This window comes from Rhincodon typus, chromosome 9 (assembly GCF_021869965.1).
Source record: "Rhincodon typus isolate 14 chromosome 9, sRhiTyp1.1, whole genome shotgun sequence".
Classification (NCBI taxonomy): domain Eukaryota; kingdom Metazoa; phylum Chordata; class Chondrichthyes; order Orectolobiformes; family Rhincodontidae; genus Rhincodon; species Rhincodon typus.
Genome location: NC_063340.1, coordinates 16515450 through 16528161, shown reverse-complemented (window position 1 = coordinate 16528161; position 12712 = coordinate 16515450).

Genomic DNA, 12712 nt, shown 5'->3' with positions numbered 1-12712 from the left:
AATTTGACTCTTGCCCTTGAATCCTCTGCCCAACGCTTCTTATTTCTCATTCTGTTTTTTTAATTATCCTTGTCTTTGTCTCTCTCTTCTGTCTCCCTATAGGCCCCTATCCCCCTGCCATTTTAATTCAAACCCTCCCCAACTGCTCTAGCAAATGGAGTGAGCTGTTGCAGGGAACTAAACCCTTCTCATGTAAACAAAAAGCAAAGTACTGCAGATACTCGAAATTTGAAATAAAACAAAGTGCTAGAAAAATCTCAGCAGTTTAGGCAACATCTATGTACAAAGAGAAGGAAGTAAATGTTGGCATTTTCTTTCAAGCCTCCACAAACACGAACTGTTACGTTAGAGCTGGAACTCAAATCAGTGAATTGACCAGACCGCTCTCTTATCGTCAATACAATAAAACATAGAATTATACGGCATGGAAACAAACTCTTCAGTTCAACTAGTCCACGCCAAGCATGTTCCCAAATTAAACTAGTTCCACCTGCCTGCATTTGGCCCACATCCCTTCAAACCTTCCCTAATGATGTACTTATCCAAATGTCTTTTAAACATTGTAATTACCTGCATCTACCATTTCCTCTAAAGTTCATTCCACACACTAACCACTTTGTGTAAAAAAAAAAAAAAAAAGTTGCCCCTCATGTCCTTTTAAGTCTTTCTCTCACCCTAAAAATATGCCCCCTAGTTTTGAACTCACCCATTTTAGGGAAAAGACCTTTGCTATTCACCTTATCAATGCCCCTCATGATTTTATAAACCTCTATAAAGTCTCCCCTCAATTTCCTGCATTCTAGTGAAAAAGTCCCAGCCTATTTTTATAACTCAAATCCTCCATTCCTTTTAACATCCTGGTAAATCTTTTCTGAACCCACTCCAGTTTAATAATATCCTTTGTCTAACAAGGCAACCAGAACTGCACATGCTACTCCTGAAGAGGCCTCATCAATCTACCTGACATCCCAACTCCTGTACTCAGAGGTCTGAGCAATGAAGGCAAGTGTGCTAAAAGCCTTCTTATTTACTCTGTCAACTTATGATGCAAGTTTCAAAGAATAATGTACCTGAACCCCTAGGTGTCTCTTTTCTACAAGACTACCCAGAACCCTACCATTGTACAAGTCCTCCCCTTGTTAGTTTTACCAAAATGCAATAACTCCCATTTAGAATTAGAATATCTTTTATTGTCCTTTATTTATCCAAATTGAACTCCATCTGCCACTCCTTACCCCATTGACCAAATTGATCAAGATATCTTTATAATCTTAGATAACCTTCTTCACTGTCCACTACCACCAATTTTGGTGTCATCTGCAAACTTACTAACCATGCCCCATAAATTTTCATCCAAATCATTTATATCAATGACAAACAAAATGGACCCAGTACCAATCCCTGTGGAATCCTGCTGATCACAGGCCTCCAGTCTGAAAAACAACCCTCTACCACCTACTGTCTATCTCCTACCGTAAAGCCAATTTTGTATCCAATTGGCAAGCTCATCATGGATCCAATGTGACCTAATTTTACTAATTAGTCTACACTGCAGAACCTTAATCAAAGGCTTTACTAAAGTCCAGGTAATCAATGTCTATCGCTCTGCCCTCATCAATCTTTTTGGTTACTTCCTCAAAAAATTCAATCAACTTTGTGAGATACGATTTCCCCTGACACAAAACCATGTTGATTATCCCTAATCATTCTTTGCCTCAAGGTTGGGTGCAAAAAAGGTTCTTTTCTAATCCCAGAACTGCCCCCATCCCACCAGGAGCCCTAACAATGAATGTCAACAATTATATGAAGCAGATAACTATGTCTTTATTGTAGATTTCTAGTAAACAAAAATAACTTTTCTACTTGTAAAGCACCTAGACAACTGTTTCAATTAAGGTTGTCAAATGTACCCCATAAACTGCAAATGAGTTGAACTATCTCCGGTAGATCCCATTCAAATTGAGCAAGTTTTTGAAAATCAATGGTTCTTGATTGCCTGGATTCTGAACTGTGGTTTGTGTTTCTTCCCAACTTGTTTTAATTGTATATTAGGTGTTGGCTGTGGTTCAGTGGGTAGAGTTCTTGCTTCTGAGTCAGGCAATTGTAGGTTTGAGTTGCATTCCAAGAAACATGATCACGAAATGCAGGCTGACAATAGTACTGGAGGAATGTGGCACTGTTGAAGATGCTATCTTTCAGATGAGACTTTAAACTGTTATGATGGATGTAATGAACTGATATTATGATTTCAAAAAAGAATAGTAGAGTTTTCCCCTGATGTTCTGACCAATATTTGACCCTCAATCAACATCATCAGAGCTGATTATTTCATCCTTACTTCATTGCTCCTGTGTTCAAATTGGCTGCTGTGTTCCTGTAAGAATGACAATCACTGTCTAACTTGGGAGCTGCTTCTGTTCCTGATCTTCAAAAGTCTCTCCAGCATCAGAACTAATTTCCACAATTAAAGGTAAGCTTATCAAGTTAAACAAAGCACTAAACCAGCCTTATCCAAGTGGAGACCCAGTAGCGTCGGTATATCATGGTGTGAGGATTTCTTTCCATGTAGGAATATGTGTGAAAATTAACTGCTGTGAAAATAACTAAATCTATAAATTTTGTATGTATGTGATTTTGTGTGACTGTATGTAGGAACCTTTTCATTTCCAGTGAAAGGCCTCCTACCTTTCCCTTTAATTTGACAATTATTATTGCACCCTTTCACCTTCAGAGGGCATAAGGTATTTTCTGTTTACTGCAAACAATAATGAAAACTACTTATTGTTAAGTCCCTGGGACAATATCTTCCATAAACACATCAAATGTCTAAAAACTTGCTTAAAAATTACTAATACTTTCCAAGGAAGAATTAGCCAATAAAATCCTAAATGTGAACTTGTCGGATCTTTCACATCCATCTGAGAGGACAAGTGGGGCCTGAGTTTAACATCTCAACAGCATCTGTGACAGTATAGAACTCCCTCAGTGCTGTAATTGACTTCTATGCTTCTGTTCTGGAGTGAATTTGTACCCAAACCTCATTTCATTTGTTTAATTTTACTGATATGTAAATAGCTTTACTTAATTGTAGAACCATTGATATGTACAGTGTATTCTACTCAATGAAAATATGTAATGTTTTTCCATCATGGAATGAGTTTGGTCCTACAACTTGACAACACCTAGAGATCATTAGACTGCCTTCCATTCATATTGGCAAGGTGATTGTTATGATGTACCTAGATGATTGAACAATGCCTACAATGGCCTATAGACATTTGGCACCTTTGGCTCTTCACACACCTTGCAGGCATAACAATTCTAGTGCCTGTTTACCAGAGGGCAGATGATAGGTTGTCAAGTCCAACAAAAACCACTTGATCATGTGCATAGCATGTTGGCTTGACAACGGCTTGGCAAGATCCAAAATTTGAATGCAATGTCTCAAAATGTTAATGTAGTTGCAGCTTTCACACCTAAAGGGTGTTGCAATGGGCAGAGGTTGTTGGTAAGCCTTGAGTGATGGTGTTCCTTGATAGCCTCATTTGTGTGGCAAAGGCTCCTCTGACACAGCCTGATAGGATTATTTGCCATGGCTTAGCAATAACACTTTCACACTCATGAGTCAAATAAGTCATGTGTTCAGGTCTTTCTCCAGAGCTTCGTGTGCCCATTCTTTGCTGGCATTCCAGTGCAGGACAGTTGATGTTGTCTTTCTGATGAAACATTAAACCAAGACCCCATATATCCTGCCTTGGTGGATGTGAACAAACCCATGGCACTATTGCAAACAGGAGGAAGGGAGATCTGCCCACCATTGCCCCCATTATTTACCCCTCCATCTAAAACAGATTATCTAGTCATTGCTGTTTATAGAAGCTTGTTGTGCACAAATTCACTGCTGCATTTCTGACAGAAAAGCTGCGATTACACTTCAGAAGTACTTTTTGATATGAGATTCTTTAGAATGTCATGAAAAGTGCTGTATAAATGCAAGCTATTCTGTCTGGGTCAATTCCTGGAGTGTTGGCAGTGGCGGGAGTGTGTTCCCTTGCTGAAATGGCAGTCCCAGAAGGCGGTGGCAGCAGCAGCAATGTAAGCCAGAATGAGGCACCGGCTACTTCAACGTGGTAGGCCCAGTGTTGAGTTTGAGCCCAGTTCAGGACCCGGCAGCTTCAGCAGTGGTTGCATTGCTGAGATCAAACTAGTGTGGACTCATGATGGCAACACGGTTGGTGGAGGCAAGATGATGCTGAAGAATGGTGACATGGTTCCAGCGGTGGTGTAATGGCTCCAGGACATGGCGGGACCTGGGGACCTAACAGCGGAGGCAATGGCTTTCTGGCTGGGGCGGTGTGTGGGTATTTGGGGAACCTGAGTGTTTGCAGACTTGGGGATGGACTTTGTGACTTTGTTTTTCTTCTGGGCATTTCCTTTTTTGGCTGTTTTTCATTTCTGCTTGTGTTTTTAATCTTGTCTTTTGTCCAAGATGGCACCAAGAATGGCAACTTTTTACGTGTTTCACTGCACTCCAGTACTCGAGTACATGTGACAATAAAAATCTAAGTCTAAAAATGTACAACCTATTGCTGCCTTTATATCTGAGGTGTGGTTCCACTTCTGTGTTTCATGACTTCATGAGTGGCTCTCATAACTCCAATAAAATTAGAGGTAAATAGCAACAAGGAAATTATTCATCAACCACAATGCATGATTCAAACTAAAAGAAACACTCAGACTAACACTGAGGAGTCCAACATGCTTTTAAGAAAGGCTAAGGCAGTCAAGTAGACGTGCCTGTATTATACATTGGGGACATGGCAGTAGGCAAAGAGCTGACAAAAGTTCATTTAATGTACAAGCTCATGGACTGGAAGGTGTGGTAGGGTCGTATTGGATGTCAGTGCAGTCTTGAAATACATTTCTAACAATTTTGCAACTTCCACTTTGGAGTATTGACCCTCGGGTACGCTGACCCATGTTTCTCAATTCAAAGTTTTCCACGGTTATCCAGCTAAGGTCAGAACTGGGTGTTAACACTTCACGTAAAACTTTCTCCATCCTTTATTTTCCCTTCCCTTCATTATACAATTTCTACTTGAACAATCCAATCATAATAAGTAAAACTGTATACTCTAAATGTCACCAGATGGATTAAACAGATCTACTGCAGGTTTGTTGTAGCACCCTTTCCTGTGAGTTAGAACTCTGTGGGTTTAAATCCAACTTCTGAAACTTAAAATCTTGGCTGACTTTTGCAGTGTAATACTGAGAGGTGATGGCTGTTAGACCATGAGACACTGGTGCAGAAATTAGGGCATTCGGCCCATCAAGTCTGCTCCGCCATTCAATCATGGCTGATAAGTTTCTCAACCCCATTCTCCTGCCTTCTCCCCGTAACCTTTGATAACTTTAACAATTAAGAACTTATCTCTGTCTTAAATATACTCAATGACCTGGCCTCAGCAGTTCTGTGGCAATGAGTTCCATACATTCGCCACTCTCTGGCTAAAGATGTTTCTCCTCATCTCCTTCAAAAGGGTCTCCCCTTTACTCTAAGGCTGCTGCTCCTGCTAATGGACACATCTTCCCAATGTCCATTTTACCCAGGCCTTTCAGTATTCTGTAAGTTTCAATTAGATCCCCTTTCACCCTTCTAAACTCCAAGTATAAACCCAGAGTCCTCAAACGTTCCTCATATAGTAAGCCTTTCATTTCTGGTATTGTTCTTGTGAACCTCCTCTGGACCTGCTCCATGGCTGGTACATCCTTCCTGAGACATGGGGCCCAAAATTGCTCACAGTATTCCAAATGTTGTCTGACCAGACCCTTATAAAGCCTCAAAGGTACATCCCTGCTTTTATATTCTGGTCCTCTTCAAGTAAATGCCAATGTTGTATTTGCCTTCCTAACTACTGACTCAGCCTGCGAGTTAACCTTAAGAGAACCCTGGACTAAGACACCCAAGTCCCTTTGCACTTCAGATTTCAGAATTTTCTCCCCATTTAGAAAATAGTCTATGCCTCTAGTCTTCCTACAAAAGTGCATGAACTCTCACTTTCCCACATTATGTTGCATCTGCCACTTCTTTGCCACTCTCCTAACCTGTCTAAATCTTCCTCCGGCCTCCCCTCCTCCTTAATTTTACGTGTCCCTCCACCTATCTTTGTATCATATGCAAACTTAGCCAGAATGCCCTCAGTACCTTCATCTAGATCATTGATGTGTAAAGTGAAAAGTTGTGGTCCCAACACTGACCCCTCATGGAATGCTACTAGCCACCATATGCCATCCTGAGAAGGACTCTTTTATCCCCATTCTCTGCTTTCTGCCAGACAGCCAATCTTCTATCCATGCCAGTACCTTGCCTATAACACCATAGGCCCTTATCTTACTCAGCAGCCTCCTGTGTGGCACTTTGTCAAAGGCCTTCTGGAAATCCAAGTAGATAACATCCATTGGCTCTTTCCTTTGCCTCTGCTTGTTACCTCTTCAAAGAATTCTAACAGGTTTGACCCCTTAATGAAACCATCTTGATTTTGCCTTATTTTACCATGCACTTCCAAGTATTCAGAAATTTCATCCTTCACAATGGGCTCCACAATCTTACCAGCGACTGACGTCAGGCTAATCAGCCTGTAATTTCCCATCTTTTGGCTTACTTCCTTATTAAACAGGGTTACATTAGTGATTTTCCTGTCATCTGGGGCCCTCCCTGACTCCAGTAATTCCTGAAAGATCACCATTAATGTCTCCAATATCTCTTCAGCTATCTCCTTCAGAACTCTGGGGTGTAGTCCATCTGGCCCAAGTGATTTATCCCCTTTCAGTTTTCCTAGCACCTTCTCTTTGGTGATGGCCACCATAGTGAAGACTGACGCAAAGTACTTGTTCAGTTCCTCCACTATATCTTTGTTCCCTATTACTACTACTCAAGCATCATTTTTCAGCAGCCCAATGTCCACTTTTGCCTCTCCTTTTTCCCTTTTATATATCCAAAGATACTCTTGCAATCCTTCTTTATTACTGGCTAGCTTACCCTCATATTTAATCTTCTCCCTCCTTATTTCTTTTTTAGGCTTCCTAATCCTCTGACTTCCCACTGCCCTTCACTGCATTATATGCTTTCTTTTTTGCTTTAATGCTGTCCCTGACTTCCCTTGTCAGCCATGGTTGCTTCTTTTTTTCCTAGGGATGAATTTTTGCTGTGTCTCCCAAATTACTCCCAGAAACTCCTGCCATTGCTGTTCCACTATCTTTCCTGCTAGACTGCTCCCAGTCAGTTCTGGCTAGCTCCTTCCTCATGCCTCTTGTTACATGTGATTCCAGCTTTTCCCCCTCAAATTGTGAGTAAATTCTATCATATTATGGTCACTGCCTTCACCTTAAGCTCCCTTATCAAGTCTACCTCATTGCACATCACTAAATCCAGAATTGTGTGTTCCCTAGTGGGCTTCCCACAAGGTGCTCCAAAAAGCTATCTCATAGATATTCCACAAATTCATTTTTTTGGGATCTGCTACCAACCTGATTTTTCAATCCCATCTGCATATTGAAATCCCCCATGATCATTGTAACCTTGCCTTTCTTACATGTCTTTTGTACTTCCTGATGTATCTTGTGCCCTACATCCTGACTACTGTTTGGAGGCCTGTGCATAACTCCCATTATGTTTTTTTTTAACCTTTGCAGTTCCTCAGTTCTATCCACACAGATTCTACATCATACCCTATGTCATTTCTTGCTATCGATTTGAATGCAATGGTCTTGAAGTGAAATATCAAACTGATGCCAGACTGCGCTCTCACATGAGTGTAAAAGATCCCATGGCACTGCTTTGAAGAAGTGCAAAAAATTTGGCCCTGGTCACCTGGCCTTCAATGAACACTTTCAATAGATTCTCTTGAAGGATCATGGCCCTAAAAGATAAACTCTTTTGTTCTCAGTAGGTCAGGCAGCATCTGTGGAGAGTGTTTCCAGTATTTGCTGTTTTTGTTATTTCAGATGTCCAGTATCTGCAGTATTTTGTTGTACCTAAAAAAAAAAAAAAAAAAAAAAAAAAAAAATTCTGATCATTGGTTTCATTGCTCTGTTAGTGGGACCTCACTGTGTGCAAAATGGTTGTGGTGTCCCCCTACATTACACTTAAAACAGTACTTCATTGGTTGAAAAACATTTAGTGCTAAGGTTGTGAAAGTTACTACATGAATAAAAAATATCTATTTGGTTTTAAGTATTTGAGTTTGTTTAGAGTTGTCTTATATTCCTTTTGAGTTCTCTCTTTTGACTGTAATTCAATGCTGATGTGAAGGTGAGGAAGTTAGGATATGTACTGTTTTCCTGCCAAGCTGTTTATCTTGCTGCAGCTCCTTTAGTGCACTCATGTAATCTCTTCTGCTATGTGACTGTTTCTGCTCTTTGTGTGAGTCAGATGGGAAACGAGTAAGTGGGGCCTTGTGATAACATATAGTGAGGAAAAGGAAACAGCTGAACATCTTACTATGACGGTTATTATTCTAAATATGTGTATGGAGTCTGAATGAATTGTACTTCCCTTGATCCCTCTTACTTGTCATGGAGCTCCCCATAAGTGTTTCTATCTTCATAATCCCTTTTTGTCTGTCAATGCAGCAACCATCACGTTCACTCAGGATGATTGATTACGCAGTGTGATTTTTTTGTTTTCTCATTGTTACTCATTCTCTAGACACAATCGCTCTGAATGGGAGGGAACTGAGACCTGGCTCTCACTTTGCGTGTGACTGAGGCAGCCATTCCCTGTGACATAAATCAGGGTTGGAGTATGGAACAGGAGTTTGGGAGGGGTGAAGAAAAGGAAGCATCTGGCTTTCAATCAGCGCCAAATTGAGAAAAGCAAGCCATCCATGAACTGAGAAAAGAATAGGTAATTGTTCTGGGGTAGATTGATATTTGAAAGCTAGAGCAGCCTTAAGCAAGGAACCTTTCACAAAACAAGCCCTCTCAAGATAAATATCAGTAAACTCACTTCTGTGCTATAAGTAAGTTTTTTTTTTCTTCCAAAACGCATTTACCATTCTAATCAAATATCAATCGTTTCACTCTTGCTGATTCTTGTAGCTGAAGGCAAGGCTTAGGAACCTTTGTTCTTTACTGCTGATTCCTTTGTTATAATAATCGTCCAAAGTGTTGTTTCCAGTCTTACACTTAGATTTACCAAAGCATAGTCTAACCTAAAGGATGTTGATAGAATAAATAGGGAGAAACTTTTTCCACAGGTTGGAGGCTTGGTAACCAGAGAATATTGAATTAAACTAAAACCAGAAGGGTGATTAAGAATTGTTATCATCTGAAATTCACTGACAAAGCATGATAAAAGCAGGTTCAGTAATATCTTTGAAAAGGAATGGGATAAATACTTTAAAAGGAAAAATATAATGGCTGTGTCTTCACAAAGGAAGACAAATAACATATGGGTGAACTTGGGGTCAAATGAGAAGAAGGAATTGAAGGAAATTAATCCGTTAGTTTCCCCAATATCACTTCCACACTAATGTTAAAGGCATTAATCCCCAGGGCCTGATAGTCTTCAGTGCAGATTAGTTCAGGAAGTGGCCATAGAAATAGCAGTTGCAGAAGTGATCATTTTTCCAAAATCTATAGGTTCTGGAATGGTTCCTGTAGTTTGAAAGATAGCTAATGTAACCTGATGATTTAAGATGGGAAGGAGACAGAAAACAATGAATTATAGACCAGTTAGCTTGACATCGGAGGTGGGACAAGTTTGAGTCCATTCTAAAAGGTGTAATATGCAGAGCACTTGGAAGAAAATGACTGACAGGATCACAGTCAGCATGGATTTGCAAAGGAGAAGTCACGCTTGACAAATCTACTGTAATTTTTTTGAGGATGCATTTAGTAGAGTGGATAAGGGGAGCCAGTGGATGTGGTTTACTTTTCAGAAGGCTTTCGATAAAATCCCACATAAGAGATTAGCATGAAAAATTAAAGCACATTGAATCGGAGATTGTGTGCTGAAATGGATTGAGAATTAATTGGCTGACTGGAAACAAAAAGTAGGAATAAACGGCTCTTTTACCAAGTGGCCGGCAGTAGCCCACTACTCTATTTACTGCAGGGATCACAGCTTGGACCCCAGCTATTCACAATATATATTGATGATTTTGATATGGAAGACACAAAGCTGGGTGGGACGGTGTGCTGTGGGATGCAGAGATGTTTCATTGTGATTTGAATAAGTTGAGTGAGTGAACAAACACATTGGCAGAAGCAGTGTAATGTGGATAAATGTGAGGTTATCCACTTTTGTAGTAAAAACAAGCAGGCAGATTATTATCTGTGTGGGGATAAATTGAGAAAAGGAAAGGTGCAAAGAGATCTCTGTGCCCATATACACCAGTCATTGAAGGCATGCAAGTGTGACAGATGGTGAAGAAGGCAAATAGCAAGTTAGTGTTCTTAGTGACAGGATTAAAGTACAAGGATAGGGACATCTTGCTGCAACTGTACAGGATACAAGTAAGACTGGAGCATTATATGCAGTTTTAGTTTCCTTATCTGAGGAAGGATGCTCTGGCTATTGAAGAAGTGCAAACAAGGTTTACCAGACTGCTTCCTACAATGGTAAGTATGTCATACAGGGAGTGACTGGGTTGGTTAGGACTATATTCGTTGGAATCTAGAAGAATGAGAAGGGAATCTCAGAAACCTATAAAATTCTCACTGGATTAGAGAGGGCCGATGCAGGAGAGATGTTCTTAATAAGCAGGGAGTCCAGAACTAGGGGTCACAGTCTAACGATAAAGGGTGGGCCTTTTAGACCAGAGATGAGGAGAATTTTTTTTACTGAGTGGTAGGCTTGTGGAATTCTCTGCCACTGAAAACTGTTGGAGGCCAAATTATTCAAGACTTTCAAGAAAGATTTGGTGTAATTATTAGGACTAAGGAGGACCAAAGGATATGGGGAGAAAGCAGGAATAGGATATGGAGTTGGATGATCAGCCATGATCATATTGAATGGAGCAGCAGGCTCAAAGGGCCTATTTCTGCTCCTATTTTCTATGTTTTGATAATTAGAAAGTTTTATTCCCCCCAAAAAGCAGCATAAGCCAAAAGACTTCCTTCCATACTTATTATTCTAACCTGGTGAATGTGAGGCCAGCAAGAGTGTGATGGTGATCAGGTTGGCACTATGTAGAAAGTGAAGAGAATGTTAATATAAGACATGTGGTAGCTATTGCCAAAGGATGGTGCTGGACAACAACAGAAATTGTCATCAATAAATATAATCATGTAGCTGCACAAAGTACTGAATGAGAACAATTGCTCTTTGTCCTGAAACTCCCACAACTGGACCTGGATCTTAACTGGTGTGCAATGAAAATGGACTGATGAGTATAGCCACTACTGCTCCTGTTCTGGTTGTCCCTAGTATTGGAAAAAGTTGAATATCAAATTCAAGAGTTGCCTTTGGGCTAGGAGAATAAGAGATTGACCACCTTGGCCTTCCTTCACCCCTATTCTTAACTATATTTGTTTCCTTTACAAACTTGGGGCCTGATTTATTTGCCCCCACAAGATGTGTTTTTTAGTAGGGGCCATATACAACATGGTGTCAGTTCATCCACCCTGGAGCTCACCCCCTTGTTTGACTGCCAGCCAGATTATTTTTTCTAATTAAGAGTCAGTTGAGCTTTTCCTCCAAGCCAATTGCCCTCAATAATTTGCTTCTTTTTCTTTAATAGAGTTGGCATGGGCAGGAGTGGCCAGGCCTTTTTAACAAATTTTTTTTAAAAGGGTGGAGAGGAAGGTATAGGATACTATCTCAGTTAAGGTGCCCATTGTGCTTTGGAGACACTCCCCTGAAGATTTCCCCAGTTCCTTCTGACCCACTTGATCTCCAAAGTCCACCCAATACACCACCTCCCAAAGTTTGCCAAAACATTTCTGCCCAATGCCTGACTTGCTTCACTCTACAGATGCATTGGACGTCTTTTGTTCTCCTTCTTGAAGTTCCAGCAATGCCTCCTGCCAAGTTCTTGGGCAAATTGGCACTCCAGAGGGTGGGATTTCTGACCACCAAATTTGGCCCTAGTTGCCTGTGGGTCTGTTGGCTAATCACTGATTTTCCTCCCCAGGATAGGATGTGTGTGAGCTATCCCTCTTCCTGTAGATTCTGCCAGCAGAATAAACATAGAACGATTTTGGTGGCGGAGGAGGCCATTCAGTCATTTGTTTTTAAACGCTGACCATTAAAGAGCTATAGGTCTTCCTCATATTCCAGATGTTGACTGAGAGTCTTGTGGGTTACAGCACTTCAAATGCATGCCCTCATGGGGGTTTTTATTTAAAATGCAATGAGAGTTTCATTATCCACCCCTTCTTTCCAGCAGCGAGTTCCAGAACCTCACCATTCAGTAGATTTTTTAAAAAATTACTCCTCAATTCTCCTCACATCCTTTTAGCAATTACTTTAAATGTGTGGTGCTTCATTGTTCAGCTCTGCTAGTGAATGTAGTATTATTACCACAAGCCAAAGTAGTGTTTGATTTTTTTTTTGTTTAAATGCATTAAACATCTACCTTCATTTCTTCTCTGCAAGGATTGTAAGATCTCCTTTCAGCAGCAATTGTTCCTTTAACCAATATTGGTAAACCCTCCTCTGTTTTTTAAAATCCCCTGCTCTAAGTGTGATACCTGGGAAAATCAAGTT